Here is a 25,602-nt window from a genome sequence, read left to right as displayed (position 1 = left end):
ATGTTGGGAAGCCCTGTGCTAGTGTGATTGAATATTGGGAATGAGAACAGACAATTGGCACAACAAAACTGACGTCGATCTTTCCTAACAGTGAAATTACTTGTGAATACTTCCATTTGAGATGGTCCTATTGCTGCACTGAAATTCCACAGTATTAAGGCTTTTGTGCCCTATGGCCCAAGTTCAGTTCTGTATCAGCGAGCAAACGAGTTTTGCGGCCAGCTGAACCCTTAAGTCCAAGCTGACACTAACACCTGCCTGCATGTTAGATCAAGGCCCTTTCCAAGAATAAATTTTTATATGCTGCTGCTTCTTTTTTTAAACTGGGCTACTGCACAAACAATTCATTCTACTGAGTGGTAAGTTCCACACCAATGCTATTTCTTAAGACGTAGCTCTGGATCCATAAACCAGCATGTCAAACTGTTAACGGACAGCACTGACAGGAGGCACTTCCGAAAGCCTCACGCCGCGGCGCTTGCTCCAGCTTTCTGACGATGCTGGCATTTAGACCTAGTCCATTATCTGTGCCTTGCACCATGTACTATTAGTTTCATATTGAGCTTTCTTTAGGAAACAGAAGAACTGAATCAATTTCTTGGGAGGATAAACTTGCAGCTACAAGGAGGTGGTGTTGGGGGGGAGCTACAATTATACTTTTCATCCATGAAAGGCAAATCAGATGGTACTGAAATCCCAGCAGAAAACACAGATTAATTAAAGTCTGCATTTTCTAAATCTGTTATTCAACTCAACACAGCTGTTTGGTGTGTGTGTTTCATAATTATTCCTTTGCTGTGGTTCTCATTGTATGTTCTTACTACTGATGTGCTGTTAGAAAAGGACCTTGTACTAAAGCGTCTTGTTGGTTGCTGAGAGCATACATGCGAGAGGATGCACAAGAAGGCATGACAATTAACTTTGTTTTCCTGTGTCACCTCAAGCTACATGACAGCAAGGTTTACCATATTAGTGGGTGCTTGAATGCTGCAATTCCCTTTTGCAAACTCATGGCAGCAAGAATGTCTCATTAATGTATTTACCCTGATGTAGTTGTGTTAAACTAGCATTGTAATTTTGGAAATGGCTGTTATGCGAAGGTTTCCATATGTCTGCAATTTCCCAGACATAGCTGGAATACTGCAGTCAGAAACCGATGTTTAGATGTTGGCATTTCCTCTGCCAAAAAAAAGCTCAACAACTTTTGTGTTGTTATGCAATTGTGTCAAAATGAACCTAACCAGGGGTCAGCAAACTGTCTAGGCTTGGTAACCAATAAGCATTTCTTCTAGACAGTGACAATAGAGCATGCACAGAGTGCCTTCCCTTTCCTGCATCCTGCCCTGTCCCTCCTTGCACTCTCTAAGGCATGGACAGAAACTTGCAGGACAAAAAAAGCATGTCTCTTTTTAGAGATTAAACATTGTCTCTTCCACCTTAGCAAGTATACTATTCTAATTAAATTAGCAGTGTCAATGTGCACATCACCAAAGATGTTTAACTTACTGATGTTGTGTTGACCATCATGGTCATATCAACCACAGAAAAAATATATACACTAACACAATATTAAAGAACAGCACCAACCAAAATATAATTTTACATTACTCTATACTACTACTGGGAGGGACATGGGTAGTGCTGTGGGTTAAACCACAGAGCCTAGGGCTTGCCGATCAGAAGGTCAGCGGTTCGAATCCCCGCGACAGAGTTAGCTCCCATTGCTCTGTCCCATATCCTGCCAACCTAGCAGTTTAAAAGCACGCAGTGCAAGTAAATAAATAGGTACCACTCCGGTGGAAAGGTAAAGGGTGTTTACGTGTGCTGCTCTGGTTCGCCAGAAGCGGCTTAGTCATGCTGGCCACATGACCTGGAAGCTGTACACCGGCTCCCTCAGCCAGTAAAGCAAGATGAGCACTGCAATCCCAGACTCGTCCATGAATGGACCAAATAGTCAGGGGTCCCTTTACCTTTTATACTACTACTACTACTACTACTACTACTACTAATAATAATAATAATAATCCATGGTTTTTTCTGGAGGGAAGCATGGGTACGCATACCCCTAAACATTTTGTGAATCAAGAAACTGAATCTTTTTTTAAAAAAATAGTTTCTTCTCTAGAATGGTGAACCATCAGTTCTGTTGCTACCCCCGATGGTGGCCTCATTTCCTGTCACGGTGTTTCCTGAGTTTCAGATGGAAGCGAGTGTTTAATGAGAGTACCCCTAAAACATTTTTTTAGGACAAAAAGCACTGATGATGATGATAACAACAAAGGTTAAAAAACGAGAAAATATCTAAATATGAAAGGTGAAAGGAACCAACACATTAAAATAACACACATTGCAATTCACAATATTAACCTTACTAAAATTTCTCCTCAGTTTTTGGGCAGCCGCTGCAAATCTCACGGCTGTGTCACCAAATTGTCAGAATCAAACAACAAACATGTGATTTCCCCTGGATCACCACCACCATGAGATCATAATACTTGAAGTCAGAATAAACCAATCAGAAAGCAGACAACTACTCTCAAAAGCCCATTTCTATTTTTTCCCTAAATCCCACCTAGCGGCAGCTCCATTTGGGGCTCCTTCCACCTGGGAATGGGTGAGAAATTTCATTCAGTTCACATTTCTAATTAACACTTTCCCAAACATTGTGCAAACACAGAGATTTGGCAAGATGAACTCCACACCTACCTAGAATGTTAAGCCTGTCCAGATTGTATCCTGGGACTATGATGATGCTTCTTGATTACCTAAATTAGGAGAGAGGGAGAGAGAAAGATGTGTGTATTTAGAAATCTTTTGAGTTTTGTGTGGCTAAAATGCAGCCTACTGTCAAAGGTGAAAGACACACCTGTTGCTCCTCCTACTTTTCCTTCTAGCTCCACTCACTTTTGCCTTTGGCTCCGCCCACCACTGGCATGTGTCTCTCTGGAAAGTTCCCCTTAAGGAAGTGTGGTGCTCAGGATGAAAAAGGTTCCCATCTATGCCAGTGGTTCCTATACTTTCTGGGGCCACTGTCCCCTTGGTTCCATAAGCTCATCCCCAGTGCCTCCTACCCTACCATATGAAAGCCATATTGAGTTCCAACTGCGAAAAAGGTGTGGTATGTATGTATGTATGTATGTATGTATGTATAAATAAATAAATGCATTATTTAGAATAGCAGTTTGCTTAACCAACTAAAACTCAGAACTGTAACAACTAATTGCACATTTATTCAAAACCCGGTTAAAACTATTAGGTTTAATTAATTCAACTAAACTGATGAATTTGATCCAGCGATGCCAGCTCTTCAAAGTCTGATAGTCATTTACACCTTCAGCGGCCCCCTGCTGCCTCCATGCCTCTTAGCAGCCTCCCCAGGTAATCTCACCTCCTGCCTTCGGAACCACTGTTCTACATTATCAACCTTGCTCAAACAGGAATCTTTCAACTCATTGTTTAAAAGCAGCAGAATGCTGTTCATAGAAAAATATCATCATCACCAGGCATGCATTAAACACACACACACACACACACACACACACACACACACACACACTTTGAACCAAAGCTCTGTCTTCTTTCCATCCTCTTTAAAATAAAATATACATCCATGATCAAAGTAGAAGGCGGCGTGTTCTGTTACTGAAGGAGGTGAAATTGCCACAATGTGAACATTGCCTCAGATGCACCCAGTAATTCAATGCTATCACTCTCAATGTATTTCATAGCCCTGACACAGCTGTTCTCCCCCTATGGAATGGAAGACTATACTCTAGCACACATCTCTCTCTCTCTCTCTTTCTTTCTTTCTTTCTTTCTTTCTAGAACAGGCAAGAAAGAAGAGCACTCGCCTCATCTCCCTCCTCTTGCCATCCCCTTTTCAATCCTCTCAGTGCAAAATATAATCAGCATTATCTAATAGCAATGTTAATATTAGCAATAAAATTACTTCTCAGTGTAATATGTAACATCTGTAATTATCCACATACTGAGTAATTGCATAACCCATAAAGGATGCATCTCCCAAAAAGTCCCCAACTTCTTCCCATTGGGACAAAGTGCCGACTGGGATGGGGGTGGAGGTCTGCACCTTGAGCCAAAAGCTAACAGCTCGGTATTGTTATGAGTTGTGGGTGTGTGGGTTTGTAGGTGCCAGATCCTCTTAAATTCCTGGGCCCAATGTGAGTTACTTTATTGATTGATTGATTGATTGATTGATTGATTGAATTTATATACCACCCTATACCCAGGGTGGTTCAGGGTGGTTCAGTGTCTGGAGTGTTAAAATTGGCTGTCAGACACTGGATTTTGCAAAGTGTTAAAATACAGGTGAAACCAGCTTCTTGTGTTCAGGAAATCACCTGGGGAAATCAGCCAAAGACAAAGCCACAGGGAAGGTAATGGGCCATTAGGAAAGCCAGAGAGAGGAGACTTTGCCAAGGGCTCCTGGGAGGCGCCCCTCCTCCAGCTTTGAGTTTGTTAGCAATAGCTTAGAATTGCAGATGGCAGGACGAGCTTGAGGTGGGGAGGTGACAGTCTGTTAAGCACAGCAAGATGGAAGCGGAGAAAGAGAGCCATGGCTGGTGTCTGTTTGAATCCAGGGCTGCAGCTATGGGAGAAGCAAGAACCTCTTGAAGTGTAATGCTATAAACCCCTTCATCTTAGGCTCAGGTTGTATATATAAAACCAGGTTGTAAATAAACCATAGAGACACAACAGTCTCAGCTATGCCTCATTTTCCAAAAGGAAACCCTGAGTAAAGCATGCCTGGAACCCCTGGAATCTCACACCGCTCAGAGATTGGGGTGGCATGTAACAATATGTTGGACTGAAGTCTGCAGTCTCTACGGCAATGGCTAACCCACACAGAGGCAAATGGCAAAAAGAGCACAGCACTCCATGGATGGCAGCAGGACCTAAAACCCAAACAACAGTGGTAGCCCAATCTGGGCAGCAAATGTGGACTGGGAGGAACAGGCAAGAACAACAGAGGGAGAGAGGACTGTCATCCAGAGGAAGGGGAAGGAAAAGATCCAGGAGTTGCAGAATGGAGCCTTGGATCCAAAATAAGATATGTCTAGGGGGCTACACATAGGGAGGGCATACTACTCTACTGACCAGGAAATAAGATTCAACCTGAAGAAATCATGCAACAGGGACTATGCTCATATAAATTGCTGGTTGGGTCATTTGACTGACAAGATGTTTGGTATCTTATATATTTGTAAATCGCTTACAAGTCCTGTGAAGATGTCATGGAGGGGATAGGTGGGTCCCAAAAAGGAGGGGGAAGATGTGGAGCTAGATGACCTAGCAGGGCGGTGCATGGAGGCTTGAACAGGGCTTCTGTTCTAGAGCAGCATGAGTTTAGAGTGTTGGACTAGGGCCTGGGAGACCAGGGTTCAAATCCTGACTGTACCATGAAGCTCACTGGGTGACCTTGGGCCACATAGGCGCCGACTCCATGGGGCTTGAGGGGGCCCGAGCCCCCTCAAAAATTCGTTTGGGGGGGCTCCGCCCCCCCAATAATCTCCGGCGCCCCTCCAGCAGAGCGCCATCGCCGCCCCTCCCCCAGCCCAAAATGCACAGGGAGGGGCGGGCTGCATGCCTCCTGCCCTCCCTCCCGAGCAAAAGCTCCACCCAATTTCCTTTGGAGCTGATTAATAGGCGCAGCACGCTCTCCCCTATTCGCTCACGAGGAGGCGGCGCCACTTTATTTGCATATTCATGAGCTTATTTATTATTCATGAGCTTTCCCGGGCCCCCCCAATATTTTTTATAAGTCCGCGTCCCTGTTGGGCCAGTCACTGCCTCTTAGCCTAACCTACCTCACTGGGATGATGTGAGAATTAAAGGCAACCTAGAGCTCCTTGGAAAAAAGGCTGGGATATAAGTTCAATAAACAACAAATAGAAAACAACATTCTGAAAGAGGCAGGCCAGAGCAAAGGAACAGAACTGAAAAGAACTTGGGGGAGTTATGACTGTAAGGATAGAGTACTTTCCATGCAGAGAACCTTCCATAATATTCTATTAATGCATGGTGAAGTTTTAATAAAATGAGTCATCAAGCACTACCATTCTGATCTCTTTCCTCCAGCCAGAGCTAGTTTAATTAGCTCAAGATCATTATACAAAATGGGGAAGGTGGGTGGATTACTAATACAGCCATTCCCCACCCCGTTTACTGATAAATGACATAGGCTTGTCACCTAAGTTAATCTCTTACAAAAACTGAACTGGGCATGATTTTTTATTTTTTCTCTCCTCTCCCCTTTAAAAAAAATTCATAGTTCTATCTCACCTACCAGGTTGCTAAATCAGAAAACTTACAATCCTCAACTTCATTTATCATTACACGCTTCTGAAAGAACCTAAAATGCATTGTATAAGAATTACAAACCACTTCACGTATGGCCCGTGTACAGCTGTTTGCCACGATTGGGGGGCCTGCATTTCCTCTCTCTCCCTCTTTCCGTGACATTCAGTGACACAAAACATGTGAAGCCATCTCCACCTGCAGGAGCAGAAACCAATTAAAGGTGCTAAAATGCATGATGAGACATCCTCAGATCACACCACTAACCTTGATGGGTGTCATGTACCCAGAGTCTGGCAGTGACCAGAGCACAGTGTTAGAGGCTATGGTGTCACCAGTTAAGGAGCCAAGCTGGGTACTTTGATCTGAGCCTGGTGCTGCTGATCAAGGGACCACTGAACCCAAGGCTAGTAGGCAACAGTCTACCAAGCCTTATTCCACAGAGTATCAAGGTCTGTGTAGGACCGACGTCAGAGCCCTCACAAATGCCTTCCATTCATTGTGAGGAACTGAATACCTTCTACAGGACACCACCAATCTAGGGGAACAGGTAGCATACCAGAGATGCAGAAGACATGCCCATCTTCAGGCCACAGGGTCAACCCTTTAAGGCAGTGGCCCCCAAATTGGGTAATAATGCCCCTTGAGAGCAGTGGGATTACCAAGGGGTACTAAAAGGAAAGGTGGGCAGGGGGCACTGGAGGTATAAATGTCTATCAGATTTAGAAAAACTGGTATCATTGGATCAAGTTCACCAGTTTAGTTGAATTAATTAAACTAAATACTTTTAACTGGATTTTGACAAAATGTATAATTAATTGTTACTGCTTTGAATTCTATTGTGTTATTGCCTTCCTTAGTCGGTTGTGCAACTCAGTGTTCTGAATAATGCTTTCTATAGGGTAGGCTGGAGGGCGTGGGGCCATGGGGATTGAGTTCATGGAACCAAAAGGGTTCTCTGAAAAAAAAAATTAGGAGCCACTGCTCCAAGTTCCCCATAAGGGGGCACAGTCTAGGCGAAGAGATGGGAGAGACTCACAAGTGCTCAAGTCACTTCCAGCGCTAGCTGCTGTCCATGGTGCTGCAACAATGGATCTGCCTTGCTCTGTGGCCTCCTCCACAAGACCATACCAGGGCAATGCAGGAGAAAAGAGCAAGTGAACCAAACACACTGGCTATCATATAATTCTGTCCTAAAGAAGCCATGAGAAAGATATAAGGAGGAGAAAGGAGACAGAGAAAGGAAGCTAGCTAGACAGCAAGAGGACCACAAAATTAGAAGAGGGATGAGAAGAAAATCTAGAGTATGCAAAATTACTAAATTGGGAGGGATAAATAAAATGAGTTGTAATAGCAGGATTCTCAGGAATCTATGTTTGTTTGCTTTCACCTTCGGGGGAAAGAAAACAATTATTTGATTTAGTTTAGCTATTACAATCTGATCTCTGTCTGTACATTTATTTGCGCACACAGTGCAGTTTTGTATTTGAGCAGCCTGGTAGGCATGTATAATATGCATGCAATGTGGGTACGAGTCAGGGATAAAGGATAACTGAGGAGGGGGGCAGAGAGAGAAAGAGACTGTGAATCAGACGACAATTAAGGTTCAGCTAATGCTTGCATCCAAATGACAGGACTATGGAATGAAAAATCACATGATGCAGCAGTGCCTGGTGGGGCAGGGGGAAGAGACCACCTGAGAATTCCACTTACTTGGCCCTTGAGTTTCATGATGGAAGAAAGGTGTGGTGTGGTGTGTGTGGGTGTGTGTGTGGGTGTGTATGAGAGAGAGAAAGGGGAAAAATGATGTAATGCATGTTCTGGGAGAACTCTTATTTAAATAACCAGGAATTCAGCAGCATGAAAGCTCAGGTTGCAAAAGCCCTATCCTGGCCTTTTAATCCCTAACGTAATGTGGGAAAGTGGACTCAAGCACAACAGCTCCCCCCCCCCCCATCTTCCATTACCATCTCCATCACCCTCCAAGAATTGGAGGAATTGTTCCTGAAGCAGGGCACCCTTTCTACATGCATAAGATCCTTACAAGATCTAAAGCTCTGATCTTCTGCATTTCTCAAATATGCAGGGAGCCTACACAACTCCTGCAACACCTTTGCCTCCAACAAAGGGTTAACCCCTAGGGTTGTGGGGAGTAACCAAACTTGGATTCAGCTGAGAGGGATGGATTTATGAGAATGGTGACGCTCCGGACACTCATTCCTGGTCGCTCATTCTCAGATAGCAGGCAGATTTACAGCACCTGCTTATCTGGTTGGCAACCCTTCAAAGCCATTCTAAGACTTCAGCAATTAGAGCAATCATCCAGCTGTGCCATAGAGAGAGACGCATACCTCCCTTTTTATCATTTCCTGCTCTGGGTCATGGGAAGTTACAGCTAAGGAGTCTCAGGATTGGCTGACTTGGACAAAGATGTCCAGCTGTATAAAACCCATTTGCATCAATCAGTCAAGGTCCCCGGCTAAATCCTAACTAGCATTCTGTTTCCCTTGCCCGATACTTACAGCTGTACTTGGACTCTGCAGCCATTTCTCATGGGGCAGTGGGGAGAGAATGATGGTGAAGTATTAGGGTTAGTTAAAATAGATTGTTTTATTGTACCTGCTCTTCCCCATCAAGATGTCTAGAGCTTGCAATCTTTTATGTAACTCTTTTATTCTATTGAGCAACAAGATCTTTCTGTAGCTGCTATTTTTGTTCTTTAAAAAAATATTTGGGTTTATAGAGAAAAATACAAAACTTAATATCAAATATCTTTTCCTCCTGTTTTTTGGTCCAAACAGCCTATTTCAAACCTTTAAATAAATATGTATTCTTTACCTGCTGGTTTGGTCATGGTGTGACTTGCCATGATCTGAATCTAGTGTCTGGGCCTAAACTCAGGCTATTGCACAAGTTAGTTGAGGTTCATGGTGTTGAAGAGTGAACTTCTGGCTCATGCCCAAGAATCTCCTAATAATTGGATCTATTGATTGGGCTTCCCTCAGACTTAAACTGGAGAAGATGGGCAGCAGCTTTCAAACAGGGAAAACTGGAAAGGGATGTCACCAGCATCCTAGTCTGACAACCATGGATCTAAAGATCTGCAGAGGATGGGTGGGCCAGAATGTTGAAACAAGGCTATTATACTTGCAAGGAATGAAAGAAAGCACAGCAGAGGTAACTAAAATGGCGCCCTCCAATTCCCACCATCTTTGGCCATTGCCCATGCTGACTGGGGCTGATGGGAGTTGGAGTCCACATTGGCTACCTCTGCTAGAGAGCAAGTTCCAGTAAAACTGTGGCAGTTTTTGGTCAAGATCCTGGAAACCTTAGTATTTGAAGTTCTGGATATATATAACAATCTGTGAAATTCAGGAACAAATTATAAGCCTTAGTGTAACTTCATTAAGCAAGATAAACTCGCTTTGGTGATCATGTGTTAAAGGAGTTTCTGCCTCTGAATGCCTTAACGAGAACATAAAAGGCATCTGCAATTTCCACTGCATTCTATCTCAAAGTCAACTCGGCAAATGTCACTATGCTAACACTGTTTCTCTTTATTGGGTGTGTTATTTAATAATGACAGCAAAGCGCTTCTTCGTTCCAACTCTACAGAATATAAGAGCACACAGTTGCAGAGCTACAATGGATTAATTTGCACAACTGTTGCTTTTTTGTTGTTATCTGACACATATTCAGAGTTGATTTTACTAACTGATTTAACTGACTTAAAGGGGACTTGCTTGTCAGATGTATAAAAGGGGCTTAAAAACACAAAGCATTGCTTTCTAAAAGACATACACACAGAGAAAGCTTGGTGCTGTTAAATGAGTACATTCCAGACCTGCAAGCACCTGGTGCAGACACCTGCTGCTGCAAAGGACAGACCAAAACAAGTGCAGGTGGGTTGACCAAACAATGGAACGCCACACAAAGAACCCATACAGTTCAGTATCTCTTTTCTAGTGGGTACTGATTAATCCAGTTTACTACTGGTGTGAAGGGTGGGAGGGGCTTGCAGTTAGGGAAAGCCCAAATTGTATATACACTATATGCATCAACCTTTTCCCATTTTTTTCCAATGGAAAAAAATCTCGATGAACAGTGATGAAGGCTTGGAAAATGGGCGCACATGAACAGAAGATTTTGCTCACTGAAGCAAACACGCAGATCCTCCAAATGATGGAGAATGCATATAAGTAAGCAATATCAAATGGGTAATGTGCACACCGACCAGCAAATGAACCTATTTTCCCCTTGGGGACTATCCACATTTCCTGGTCAGTGTGTGAAACTGATGCTGAGGCTATGAGTCAGGCACCATCCAGTGCATCAAGACACATCCTTCATCATCCATAATGACTAGGCAATATTCAGAATCCTTTGTCAATGGTGCTATTTTGTACTTATTAGGTATTAGGGCATGTCATTTTAGGGGGTGTAACTTAATTTCTGCAATTTTTTTCAGTGATGGGTCTTAAAAATAGGTTTTTGGGGTGTGAGGAATTCAAATCTGCTATCATGCGCTATTTTGTGATTGGACAACATTTAGCTTGGTAAGTCTATATTTGATGAAGAAGCACATAAACTGCTTTTGGAAAATCAAACAATTTTAATTTCTGAAAATGTCAGGTAATGCTTAATAATGATGATGATGATAATAAAAAAACTGCAAGTACTTGGCAATAGTTTTTAACAATTTACTGTACTTTTCCGTGTATAACACGCTCCTTTGTGTAAGACGCCTACTTGGCGGGACTCCAATTTCAGAAAATGGCCCAAAGGATAGGAGTTGTTGAGCTTTTGGGGGGATCATTGCCCAGAGTTATTGAGCTTTTTTGGGGGGGGGGATGCAGCAGATCACTAACCTGATGGTTGCAATTGCTCGTCCCGCTTGTTAACGATTGCTCGCATCTGCTACAAGCGTCTACCCAATCGCCAACAGTGGAAGTCTACAGCAAGCACAATTGCCGCAGCGGCAGCCAATCCTCAGCAGCCCTTGACACACCCATTTCCCACAGCCAATGCAAAGAAATTCTTGCTGCAGTCACCAATCACACTACAAATCGCCAATGACAGTCTGCAGCTCATGGCTGCAACCAATCACCCATCACCCATAGTCACTACCTGTGTATAAGATACCCCAGGTTTTTAAACCTTCTTTTTCAGTAAAAAAAAACACCCAGTCTTATACACAGAAAAGTATGGTATATGCAATTTCACATACATTTTACTTACCAAGCAAAACTAAATTAATTTAACCTTTTTTTTTTCAATTGCCAAGTCATACTACAACTTTTTAGCAGCCTTCACACCCTAATTAGACATGCCTTCATGAAAACCTGCACAATCATTAGCAATCATACACATTTCACCAGGCAGCCTACATGCATTAGGGCACTGGGGATCTAGATTCTCAAAATAATAGCTTTATTCTTAGCTACTAAGAGTGTAACAGGGCAGTGGTCTTCTACTTCCTCTGTTCAAAACTGCCAGCACTATTAAAATTCAACACCACACCACTGAACACAGCATGGCATGTGAGGCTGTGGAGTGAGGAATGATGTATGGCCATGGACTACTGGAATAAAACATTGGGTAATTGCATGAATCCATAAATGGTTTGAAAGTTCTCTAATACAAATCAGCCCAACTAACCCTTTAGATCATTTCACACAGACCACTGGCTTTGACCCTAGAAGTCTTTGGTGACCGTTATGAATGCACGAGCTGCATGAACAGCTAGATAGTATAAGACAGCTTTCTGTGCTCCTGAGTCGGATAATTCATCCATCTTGCTCAACAGTGTTGACACCAACAGGAGCAGTTCTTCAGGATTTCTGGCAGGAGCCAACCCTATCCTTACCAGGAGATGTTGGTAATTAAACCTGAAGCTTTCTGCACATGAAGCAAGTGTTCTACCACTGAGCTACAGCCCTTCCCCACCAAAAGAAACTCTGTGCTAAGTGCCAAAGGGAACTTTTGCTGTTTGAGACAGAGGGTATGTCCTGCCAGTCACCCAAGGTTGTTGTGGGGATTAAATGAGAAGGGGAAATAACAATGTATACTACCATGAGCTCCTTGGGGAAAAAGGTGGCATATAAATGCAATCAAATATATAATAAATGTTGTTGTTGCTGTGCTCTTGTTTTAAAAAAACAGGCTGCACCTTTTGCAATTATTGTGACAGAGCCTGAAATAATTTTCTCAGGTGGTTAGTATATACAGAGTTAAATTTTCCCATCAAACCTGATTTAATTCAAGTTTAAAAAGGAGTTAGCAGGCAGCTTGTGTGTGTGAATAATTTGAAAAGCGCTTAGATTCTTTGTAACCCAAAATTAAGCAGGTGGTGCCATACTCCTTAATGGAGAGGGGAGGAGAAGATGTAAAAACGAAAGGGTTGAACTATGCCTGGTTTTATGTCTGGAGAAGGGGCAAATGTGAAGGAAGAACACAGAGACCTACAGAACAGAAGAAACTATTGGATTTGGAATGTTATTGCAGTGGCCGAATCCCTCCCCCCCCCCAGATTATGCAAATCTAACAAGAGTGACATTGCTCCAGCTGAACTCACAAAATGTACCCTGCATGGGTCTTGGGGCACTATGCTTTCAAACCAAAAGGCCTTTTTAATGTCTACATTTCTGTTTCTTTCATCCCCCATTCTCCACCTTCATTTTTAGTATAAATATTCTTTTTCCATCCCCATCAATTTCTTGATTTTGTGATAAACACAAAATAAAAAAATAAAAATTATACAAGAGTACTGCAGAAATCAAGAGCAATTGTCTTTCTATCATCAATCACCACCATTTCTTCTGTCTCTAATACTAAATTGGATTTTATATCACAGGGCTGGATAACCTTATGCGTCCCGTCCCCCCATCTAGTCCAGTATCCTGTTCTCACAATGGCCAACCAGATTCCTCTGGGAATCCTTTATTACAGCTCTGGGATAACAGAGTTAGGGGGTGCTCGAATCAGGAAATTAATGAACGGTAGAATTTAATATTTGGAGTATGGGAGAGAAGGTGCCAGGCCAGGTATAGAAGTTGGTAAGAATGACCAAAGGTCATTAATACATCAATGGAAACCATAATAGTGGCAAGAAGTACTCTGCTGGTGAGAGGGAGGTTACAGGAAGCAAGATGTCACACAGGAAAAATGTGCCCTTTTGAAAAACAGGCATCTGCATAAGGGGAGCAAGCAGACAGAGGGGGAGGAATTGCTTGGAAGAAGGGTTCTTGGGAAACAGAAAGGAAGTAGGAAGAACACCATGCACTGCTGTGAAGGCAGAACCAGGGGTGTAAGAAGGGGGGCAGGCTGCCCCAGGTTCCATTATGGAGGGCGTGACAAATTATCAAGAAGCAATTACTGCCCTACCAGGGCAGTTCATAAAAAACTTTTTTTTTTTAAATGCCTCCTCCAAAGGTCTCCAACCAGGGCTGAAATTAGGCTTTATTTCACCCGGGTAACAGACTCCCTCCCCATGCACATTTGCATACACACACAGAGACTAGAAGCCTCAATAGTACCCCTCTGGAGGCTTCACCTAGGGCAAAAATCCTGGCTAGCCCCCCCCCCCCCCAGCTTCAATGTGAACCATTCACAGTGGGATCAGATGTTAAACAGGGTTGTATTATTGCCCCAACTCTATTTATTATTTTCTCTATTTATTATGATTCTACACTTTGTCGAATGGAAATTCCCCCCACCCAGTAGAAATCATATATCGAACAGATGGAAAGCTCCTTAATCTGAACAGGCTGAAAGAAAAGAGTAAGGTTACCTTAACTTCTGTCATAGAGCTTCAGTATGCTGATGACAACGTAGTGTGTGCACACTCAGAGGATGACCTCCAAACCATCCTAAATAGCTTCACAGAAGCTTACAAAAAGCTTGGTCTATCACTCAACATCCAAAAAACCAAAGTGCTGCACCAACAAGCATAAAACAATTGCTCTGCAGTGACACAAATCCAACTCAATGGTGTAATGTTGGAAAGTGCTGATCACTTCTCCTACCTGGGTAGCTATCTTTCCACAAGGGCCGACGTTACTGCTGAAATCCAGCATTGCCTGAGCTCTGAGAGTGCAACTTTCTCCCCATTGAAGTGTTTGAGGACCGGGACATTCGCAGGGAAACCAAAATGCTTGTTTACAAAGCTATTGTACTACTAACCTTACTGTATGCTTGTGAAACATGGACCATTTATAAACACCATCTCTAACTCCTTAAAAGATTCCATCAATGGTGTCTCCAAAAATTTTTACATATCACTTGGGAAGACAGGCAAACTAATGCCAGTGTACTGGAAGAAGCAAAGATCATTTTGTTGTGGGTCCCTGCTATTCTTAAATTCCCAAATATATATATAATAAAATTTCCAAAAAATTAATAAACATGTACCAAATACTTTCAGAGTTCCCCAGCTATTAAGGTTCTCCTTAAAGATGACTATAAAACTTCAACTGGTTCATAATGCAGCAGCCAGGTTGCTGACTGGGGTTCCATTGTGGGTGCCCTGGTGCCACCAAATTCTGTTATCCCATATCTGTAACATTATGGCAAAAAGAGGAAGGAGCAATATTGTGCTGTTGGGCCATAGCTAGAACGATCCTACATTTATTTCCCTCTGCCATGATGAAATCATGACATGTAGAGTGTTAATTGCAACATCTAATAAGGTAGATTAGGACTGTCAGTCAACATAGTTTTGTTTGGTTGTTGGTTGCAATCTTCGTTAGTTTTCTTCTTTGTTGTAAAATAATCAATTCAGTTCTGCTTTTAAGATATATTTAGAACAGGTATTTTGAGAGAACTTAAAAGATTTCTGTAAAATATGAAGATGCATTTCTTTGTGCAAATGAGAATAATTTGCTACATAGACTTTCTCTCATTGTCTATTTGCCTGCAATTTCCACCTCATTTACTCTCTTTTTTCCTGTGTCTCTACCCTTTTGTTTAGTCTTACATTTGGCATTCCTTTAATTTATATTTAGAGTTACCCAACACCTTTACATTAAAATCCGCAATTCACATAATGCATGTTTCTCTGAGAGAAAGGATGCCTTAACACTAATAACTGCAGATAGGACAGAAGGAGACAATAATCCTTGCTCCACCCTCCCCACATAGGTTCTGGAAAAGGGATTTCTAAACTATTGACAAGAGAGTCTTTTGAGGCATAGTGATACTGGTAGTCCCCAATTCTTACCATTCTAGGATGTGGGAGTGGATTTTTTTACAAAGCCTCCTTAGATGACCTGGTCAGTATGGGAACGGCCACTTCTATGCCCCAGCTATCCCCAAGCTTTTGATATTGTAGATACCATATCAAGAGCGAGGCTGTTCTGTATGACAGGCCTTTAGTTCGGTGGCATCTGTCCTCTAGAACTTCTTCCCACTGCATATCAGACAGGTGCCATCTCCATTATTTCGTTGGTGCCTGCTGGGGGTCTTAGTTTTTCAACAAGCCTTTCCAAGTGCATATATACATGTCTGTCTGTCTGTCTGTCTGTCTGTCTGTCTGTAGCTATCTATCTATCTATCTATCTATCTATCTATCTATCATCTATCTATCTATCATCTATCCCAGTCTGGATTTAAACTTGTTTTTAAATCTGCTTTTTGTTGGTGGTGTTTTTCTTGTTAAATCATTTTGGAAATTATTCATAAATTAAGTGAAATATATACATAAAGGGCAAAGCCATTTAAAGAAAGAGGAAACTTTTGGGCATCTGACAAGAGTGGCACAGGCATGCCAGAAGTGGGGGTAGGGCAAGGGGGGAGGGGCTGAGCAAAATCAACATTCTGCTTCACTGTCAGAGCAAGATTGGTTTCTCTTTCTTCATATTTGGCTCCCTCTACAAAAGAAAAGAGGGGGTGCTTCATGCAACCTTCCATTTATTCCACCCTGTTCTCCTTAGAACTGCACCAGCTGTTCTGTTTTATTCCCCAGGCAGGCCAATCTGCCCATTTTACTTAGCTTTTTAACAAATCAGGGAGGGGGGATGGGGGACACAAAACATAAAAAATAATATGGTCAAAGACAGCATCCCACATGCACACACTTCCTTTATAAATCTTATTTTTTTGGCCACAGTAAGGAATTGAGAAATCCCATCTGTTTTGGTGTGTCATACCTGTTAGGCGGTTCTACCTAAGTCCACACCTGGCCCAAATATATATTCCTGGAGAACCAAACCCATCTCTCTCTGTAGAATTCTCCCCACCCTTTCCTTTGTATCCCTCATAATTCCTGCCCAGAATAGAATACATGGATTGCCTCGGCCAAGAGTCTGCCAATTCTGAGGGAAGGGAGACTTGGTTTTCAATCTACTTTGCTAAATTTTCGACTAATTGCTTTTTAGCACACTTCCTCCGCCAGTATCTTCACAGCTTAACATGGTCATTCCTCTGGGAGTCCCCCCCCCCCCCCCCGAGAAAGAAAGTAAAATCTAAATACATTCCTGTGATGTAATTGCTATTGGCCTTTGTAACAGATACTTCCTCCCCCACCAACAACTGCTTTAATCAAAGTTTTAAAATTAATGAAAATCAGGAGGATAAACTGAGATTCTATAAACAGTTTAAGAAGCCAGAGAACTGGGCATGGTATAACCCATAAATAGTGTAGCTTGAAAACCCATTGTTCTAGGACAGTTCCCACTGTATTTTTCTCTATGAACATCAGATCTGGAAGGCACCCAAATGGTGCTCTGTGGTGGGTGGACACTTCCATATGGAAGTATGGTGGACATACAAATGAACCACAATGGGAAACAACTGGGTGTGACTGAAACACCATGTTCCCCCCTCAAAAAGAGCAGGTATGCTGGTGGCAATGGGTGCAGTTTACTAGCTTTAGCTGGCACAGCAATGATGTGATGTCGTTCTTCCTGACAAAGGGCAGACCTTTCCACGATCATTCCAAACCCTAAAAAGGCAGTGGTGTTGCACATCCCAAGTTCTCACATCCAGGAGATGGGAAAGTGCCCTGCCCTGGGTGGATGCAGTGCTTCATCCTTCCTACACCAACATATTCACTCACCTCCATGCAATTCAAGTTTGCCTATGGTTACCAGGCTACTGAAGAAAAACAAGTTAGGCTTAAACAGAGAATAACACACCACTTCTCAATATGCATATTCTGAGCAAAACAAAACAAAAAACAACAGTTGCGTCACACTCCACAAGTGACAGGACAAGTAAACTTTATATTTTCCCTTGAGAACATTCAGCAAGCTTCATGGTTCCTTTCTAGAATCACCTGGGATCTTCAGAAGCACACATTTCAGACATCAGCTATCCTTGTTTAACTCCCAAGTCAATTGGCTATCATAAAAGGGATTCCAAGTTCTCCAGAAGCTTTCTGCACAAACATCTTTTCATTTTGGCAAATCCAGCTTTGCCCCCAGCATCTCAATCTCATGACTTACCCAGAAATTTCAATCAAGTAGAACTGGGAAAGTCAACAACCAAAATTTCAGTGTTGTGTGACGTGTCCCATGTGTTATCCATTAAAGGCACTTTATGGAGTGTTTCTCTGGAAACCCCAGTTCTCTCCTCTCTGGAGGAAACTAAGGTCTTCAGAGGAAAACCTTGATGCAGAGTTTGCAACAGTGTGGAGATGAATCGCAATTGTGGAACACTTTGGAGATTTTGTGAAGAGTTGCAGGATCTTGCAAGCCACTGAACTCAGGACTTGGCATGTGGAGCCAAGCCCAGACAGGAATTTGTATAAGCTCAGAGATGACTACTTGCAACATCTGTAAATAGTGTAAGTATAAAGAGTATATGTTAGTGTTGGCCTAGTAAAGATAACTGCTACACACCTGTTTCCCGAGGTGAGCTTAACCATTTTATTCAGCTTCTGTGGTGTGCACACACAACTCAAAACAAAAAATATAATATTGAGTAACTGGTCTGGGGAACTGAGGCAAATACAGCAACAGTTAAATGATTAAGTGCCCTTCTCTGAGCAAGCCCTAAGTTCCCTTGCACATCATCTCTACCCCCCCCCCATTTCCTTTAGCCCAAACTTCAGCAGAGGGTCACCCCAGAACAGGGGGACAGATTAGTGCTGTCCTCTTAAACTTGCTCTCATAAGTGAAGTTTTAGAAACGGTTTTATGAGCCAAACTACCTATGGGTGGTCTTCTTGCATGCTTGAAAAGCCACTTCAAGAGGACAGGACTGAGAACACTGGGTGGGAAATGGGTAACTGGCCACATTTCTACCATCTAAAGTCACCTCTATCTACATAAGAACACAGCAAGGTGCCTTATATTAAGTCAGACTCTGGTCCATCTAGCTGAGTATCACCTGCAATGACTGGCAGTGGCTCTCCAGGGTTTCAGGACAGGAGCATTTCCATCTCTACCTGGATATGATGGGGATGGAACCTGGGATTTTCTGCATGTGAAACAGATGCTCTGAGCTACAATGCTTCTAGGGCCAAAATAGTCGCTTTTTGAAGATGAAAAGGTATGTCAAGCAACAGTCACAGGTGCTTCGTCGTTTGCTTTCTATTGCACTTCTATCCCACCCTTTCCTCCAAGGAGTACACCTTGGAGTACATGTTTCTCCTCTCCATGTTATCCTCACAAGAACCCTGTGAGGTAGTTTAGATTGAGAGGTGGTGACCAGCCCAAAGACACCCAATGAGCTCATGGCTAAGTGGGGATTTGAACCCCAATCTCCCAGTACTCTAACCCAGCACTCCCACCACAATGGCTCCCATGCAGTGTTCACATGTAATGTGTAGTTTGACCCAATGCCAGAATAACTGTCAGCTTGACACAGATAGGAAAAGACCCAGACAACCAGTCACAGATCTAATTTCCTTAGATCTACTGGAGACCTATTCCAGAAATACACATTTTTAACTGAATCATAAAACACTGCTTGCAGTGTTTGTGATTCTCCCAAAACAATTGTAATCTTCAGATTTAACTGTCAAGGCACAGGAGCTGCAGGTATCAATGCTCGAGAGAGACAGCGCAAAGAGTGCAATTATTATTCCCTGCTCTCCTATTTGAGTGCACTGGCTCCCAAGTACGCCAAGGTCAGGAGAGAGATGTGGCAAAAAGGTTTTCCTTTTCATTAGGGAGAGGCAGGAATACCTCACATTGTAACAGCAAAAGGTCGTCACAGTAAAAAGACTGGCAAAGCAAAGATGAATGCAGCAGCTGAAGATCAGAAAAGAGCTGAATGAAATTACAAGAAGTGAAATCAACATGCATCTCTCTTGACCAAATTATCTCTTCATTCCTAGAGTCCCACTGAGCATCTCATAGATATTTCAATTCACATCCTCTCTTCATTAGCAAATATTAACTGCCTGAGGGTGTCAAGAGTTAAAAGAGTATATACTGCATTTCTATTTCCTCCTTTCTTCCAAAGGGCTTAGGGCAGTGTGACCACAGCTTTGTTCACCACTCCTTTTATCCTCACAAAAACCCTTGTAAGATAGGATAGTCCAGTGGTTCCCAAACTGGGTGGCACTGCCCCCAAGGGATGAAGGGGTGGTGGGATTATTGGGGGCTGCTAATAAGTAAGAGTGATGCGGGTGGCGCTGTGGTCTAAACCACCGAGCCTCTTGGGCTTGGTAATCAGAAGGTAGGCAGTTCGAATCCCCATGAAGGAGTGAGCTCTCATTGCTCGGTCCCAGCTCCTGCCAATCTAGCAGTTTGAAAGCACAAAGTGCAAGTAGATACATAGGTACCACTCTGCCGGGAAGGTAAACAGCGTTTCCGTGCACTGCTCCGGTTTCACCAGAAGTAGCTTAGTCATGCTGGCCACATGACCCGGAAAAACTGTCTGAGGACAAACGTTGGCTCCCTTAGCCAGTAAAGCAAGATGAGCGCCGCAACCCCAGAGTCGTCAGCAACTGGACTTAATTGTCAGGGGTCCTTTACCTTTTTAATAAGTAAGAAGGGCAGCAGGGGGAGCTGGAGGTGCAAATTAATATCAGGCTCTGCAAAGCTGGCATTCCCAGAGCAGAGTTTGTACTCCAAGAGCTGTGACAGCGGCAAATTCAACAGGAAGATACTATGCAAATGTGAAATGTATGCAACATCTTTGCCGACTTACCATGGAAGCAGTCCTCAGTAAGAAATACCCATAGGCTTGTTTAGAAGCATTCCCTTCTCCCCAGCTGGTCTCTAACACTCCTAGGAACAGTGCTAGGAACACAGGAGATCTGCAAACAACATCAAGAGAAGGAATGGATTAAGAACAAATAATGCAAAGGCTTGGGTGGGTGAAGCAACATGAGAGAGATCACCACAGTGGAACAAAAGCAGTTTGCAATTAGTGACTGCTTCAAGCAAAGAGCCAAAGCCCCAGCTCCATGATAACAGAATCTGTGATCTTCTCATTCTAACTACTAAAACACTCACTTGGTGTGTTGATTTGTTTAGGTTAGAAAGCAGACAAAGAGAATCAAACATAAAAACCTCAGTAGTGAGCCTTCTTTGGGCAGAAATGGGCATGATGGTATGCCACTGAAAATGGCAGCCCTGTGTTGGGTTCTCCCTCTCTTCATGTAGAATAGGTGCCATGGACTGGAAAGACATGCACGCAGGCACAGTCTCCAATTGCTTGGAACAAGCCCTGGAAAGGAGGGGACTTAGCTAAGGGGAGGTGGGGACTTTCAGTTTTGGAGTCAGACCCACTCCATTTAATGGAGTCAGACCCAGAGGGAATGAGCTGCTGTTCTCATTAGACCTGATGCCCAGCCAAGTCTGATTGTGTTTTTGCTGCTGAGGAGTAAATTCCAACTTTGAACTATGCGTGATTTACTGACTGACATACTGTGACAGTAGACTGATCCAGGTTGTGAAATCAAGATATGGTGCCTTTTTTAACACTCCACATTGTTGGTGTTGTGACCTGCCACCTGTGCTGCTTACTTGTTTACCTGCCTGCTCTGTCATCACCCTGGAGTTGCTGTGGCCACCTATTGGCAGACACGTGAACTACAGCATGGCAGCCTTACAACAGCAGGATAAGGTGGCATAGAAATACTTTTATAAATAAACAATGCACTTAAGGTTGTGAACTGAAGCCTGATGTCAGAGCATGGGAAGCTGGCATGTACAGACACTGTGGGTTAAAGACACAATTCTGTCATATACACAAGATCTGCTCTCAGGAATCTACATATCCTACATTTCATACTCTCCCAAAATTCTGAATTCTATCATACACAAATTAAACACATGCTCACTTTGCAGTTCCCATTAGCATGAAGAGAGAAAGCAGAGGACTGCATATGATGTTTTAAGTGCATTATACAAATGTGACACTAGATGTTGATGGTGAGCTTATGACAAATTCATTTTCATAGCTTTTTTATGTGTCTAGATTCCACCATAATCAGCCATCATTGCAGGGGTTGGACTAGATGACCCTTTGGAGTCCCTTCCAACTCTACAATTCTATGAGACTATGAAAGGGGGAGTACCACTGTACTCAGGTCCTTGCTGGGGGATTCCCATGCCTTTGGTTGACCACTGTGGGAATTAACTAGATAGGGTTTAGTCTGACTCAACAGAGCTCTTCTGGTGTCTTTAAATGGCAGCAAGAAGCAAGTAAGGGTCTCAGGGGTCAGTGCTAAGGCAGGTAAGGCAGAGAACAGATAGAAGGCTACTCAGAAAGGCCACCATTGCCTAGGCAAAGTTCCAGTCTGAGCAGGAGGCCCTTGTAGACCTTCCTGTTAAGGAGAGCCAGTGGCTGACCTGGATGGACGTAGTCACTCCAATACCTGGAAACCCTTCCACTATCCAGGGAGATGTTCCAACTTGCAGGCAGGTATAATGCCTCGCCACACAGGGCACTCGAGGAGGGAGATTCAGACTTCCCAGTTCTTCCAGCAGCTTTGGACAGCTGCTATCTTTGGAAATAAATCAGAATTTGCAAAGCTGAATTTCTCGCAGCGCCATTTAACGAACCAGACACTAAATTCTGTGTGCGGTGTGAGAATGGCCACAAGAAATACATGCAACCCTCTCTGCAGCCCATGAAAACACTTCTTAGTTCTGAATGTATTTTATTTCCTCAATAACCTGGGGAGTTCAAGGCATCACTTTTGTTTTACGGAGGAGTAGTTCAAGTGCAGATGTAATGTTTGAGAGATCTATTCAGATAGTGGGATACAAAGCTGAGCTCCAGTTTAAATGCAGCCCTCTTAGCTTAAAAATGGAAAGGAAGAAAAAAGAAACCTAGCACCTTACCTAGGGCTGCTATATTTAAAAGGGGTGTGTGAGAGAGAAAGATTTGGGGATGTTTTGTTCCTGTAAAGAGGGGGGCCTGCATTCCTGATTCTCCCATTGTGGACACCAAAATATGAAAAGGCAGCTCTTGAAATCCCAATTATTTAGCCCATCGGACTTATTGGTGGGAGAAACAGAAGAAACATAAATGGCAATTGTGAATTATAAAGCAGCAAGTGCTTGTTTATTGTTAGAAGGGGGGGTGCTACCTCCTCAAAGTAAAATGCATTTGCCAATTTTTACTGTGTATGAAAATAAAAAACAGGTTTAAAGGAGGGAGACAGAGCGAGAGAGAAAGAGAGCAATAAACCAAAAGTGCCTAATTATTTATACAAGCATCTTAATAAAAATGAGGAAACCTGCAGAGTAACTTTCTGTGTTGATTGATAAAGCTGGCTCCCACCCTCCAAAAAAGAGGAACTACACCAGGTGCCCTAATTAACAATCCCGGAGAGGATTTCTGCGCACAAACACAGACAGACACGGCTTTATGAACACCTTTTGCACTCCTATGCTGTGTACTCCCATTAACCCTCTGTGCTGCTCTATTTACAAGTCATTTCCACTGTGCATATTTCCCAATGCCTCGGAGAGCAGGCGCAGCTGTAATGCAGCACTCAGAGGCAAAATAACTGCTAACTGAATGCAGGGCTGGGTGGATAAATTCTTCTTTGGGGAACTTCCTCCTGTCCCACTATGTCTTCCAGTGAGAGAAGGAGGGTGCAGAAGGGTGTGGAAAGCAGGCTGCTTCTACTCAAGCAGGCTACATGTCACTGCATGAGGATATCATTGGCATTAATAGATGTTTGCATTAGATTTCAGGGAGTCTTTTCACTGCTCCACACTAAGAAAGCAAGCTTTACCAGTGTATTTTGTCTTGTGTTACAACATGGGCTTCAACTGATCAAACTGCTGCCCGACATAACATATGTGACCAAACTGCCTAATGATGAGCTATCATCTTTTCTGACAAATCAGTGCACATACCTTTTGAAAGCCTTTCAGTGCAGCATCAATGCCTTGCAGCAGGCACTGCATGCATGTGTGAGAGGGAGAGAGGGAGAGAGGGAGACCCTGCAGGATTTTTATTCCAGCTTCTTTCTCAAAAGGATTGGGGTAGGAGAGAGAGGTTTTCAGTCTTTCCTCTCTGCAGACAAACACTCTATTAAAATACATTAAAAGCTACTGCCTACTAATTTGCTTCTGCCTTAAAACATTCTTAAAAAAAAAAAGTCAACACACAGAAATTTCAACAGCTGGCACAGAAGTGCTAAAGTAACAGTTATTTGTCTAGCAGCAACACTGGGGATAGGGCATGGTAATAACATAATGCACAATTGCGGGGGGGGGGGGGAACCTCTATAAATTTCATTATGGACCAAAAATATCTACTTCCAGCTTAGCACATCAAGGATGTCACAAACACCTTGTATAATCTCTTCCATCAGCAGCACTAAACCTCTCCAAACCTCTCATTTGGCAAGTCATTATATCTCTGCTGCTCCCCAAACCCCACCCACCCAAAAATCAATTTGTTCATTATAATTACTTTATTAGTGCAGATGCTTTGATGACTTGACTGGCATTCAATGTTAGTCCTACTTAGAGTAGACACAATGAAGTTGATTCATTATTTTCATTGGGTCTTCACTGAGTAGAATTTAATTTAATTGCATAGGCTATAAATTGTATAGGCTATAAATTGTATAGAGGAAACAGCAGAATATCTTTATCCTCTGTTTCCAACCTTTCTTGAGGACCATTGCTTTTCTCCCAAGAAGCAGCCGTCTTTTAATTTCGTGGCTGCTGTCACCATCTGCAGTGATCATGGAGCCCAAGAAAGTAAAATCTCTCACTGCCACTATTTCTTCCCCTTCTATTTGCCAGGAGGTGATGGGACCAGTGGCCATGATCTTCGTTTTTTTGATGGTGAATATGGTCTGAAGCTCAACATAAAAAAAACAAAGATCATGGCCACTGGTCCCATCACCTCCTGGCAAAGAGAAGGGGAAGAAATGGAGGCTGTGAGAGATTTTACTTTCTTGGACTCCATGATCACTGCAGATGGTGACAGCAGCCACAAAATTAAAAGACGCCTGCTTCTTGGGAGAAAAGCAATGACAAACCTAGACAGCATCTTGAGAAGTAGAGACATCACCTTGCCAACAAAGGTCCGTATAGTAAAAGCTATGGTTTTCCCAGTAGTGATGTATGGAAGTGAGAGCTAGACCATAAAGAAGGCTGATCGCCGAAGAATTGATGCTTTTGAATTATGGTGCTGGAGGAGACTCTTGAGAGTCCCATGGACTGCAAGAAGATCAAACCTATCCATTCTTAAGGAAATCAGCCCTGAGTGCTCACTGGAAGGACAGATCATGAAGCTGAGGCTCCAATACTTTGGCCACCTCATGAGAAGAGAAGACTCCCTGGAAAAGACCCTGATGTTGGGAAAGATGGAGGGCACAAGGAGAAGGGGATGACAGAGGACGAGATGGTTGGATGGTGTTCTCGAAGCTACCATCATGAGTTTGACCAAACTGCGGGAGACAGTGGAGGACAGAAGTGCCTGGCATGGTCTGGTCCATGGGGTCACGAAGAGTTGGGCACGACTAAGTGACTAAACAACACAATGCAATACAGTAAAAGCTTTAATATTTGTAATTTCCAAACTACTTATTTAAAATGCCTTTCTGGGTTAACACACATACCACATGAGTATCCTCTCTTTTTTAAAGTCAGTGTTTAGCTGCTAACCTAAAATGTGATTTTTCAGGAGGAATAATTCACACACAAGGTGAATTCCTTCATTAACAGCATGCCTTCTATGAAATTTAGAAACATTTAAAACAAGTAGGTTAATGAAGCAACGAAATGCGAACTAGCTGATTAATACAAACTTCCAAAGCTCAGTGAGACAACAGCTATTTGGAACTCATTTTTAAGGCAGAGAAATTGTGCGCACAAATTTATAGGAAGACAGGAGGCTGCTACGGCCCTTGCCTATT

At 42.9% G+C, this 25,602-nt stretch overlaps 1 protein-coding gene across 5 annotated transcripts in view; it reads right to left on the bottom strand.

Annotated features, from left to right (window-relative positions):
* The window catches only part of NEXMIF (neurite extension and migration factor), a 208,571-nt gene that overhangs the window by 75,706 nt on the left and 107,263 nt on the right, over positions 1-25,602 (bottom strand). For 3 of the 5 annotated variants that reach the window (XM_028715304.2, XM_028715307.2, XM_028715306.2), the window contains exons 2-3: positions 20,415-20,523; positions 2,707-2,765 (exon numbers count right to left, since the gene is read on the bottom strand). The gene's annotated coding sequence lies outside the window, so the exon portion shown is untranslated. Of the gene's footprint in view, positions 1-2,706; positions 2,766-6,402; positions 6,482-20,414; positions 20,524-25,602 lie in introns of those variants that run through there. The other 2 variants (XM_077922724.1, XM_077922725.1) reach the window with 1 other exon arrangement.

This window comes from Podarcis muralis, chromosome Z (genome assembly GCF_964188315.1).
Source record: "Podarcis muralis chromosome Z, rPodMur119.hap1.1, whole genome shotgun sequence".
Lineage (NCBI taxonomy): Eukaryota > Metazoa > Chordata > Lepidosauria > Squamata > Lacertidae > Podarcis > Podarcis muralis.
The sequence above is the reverse complement of the archived record's forward strand: the minus strand, read 5'-3'. Positions and strand labels throughout refer to the sequence as shown.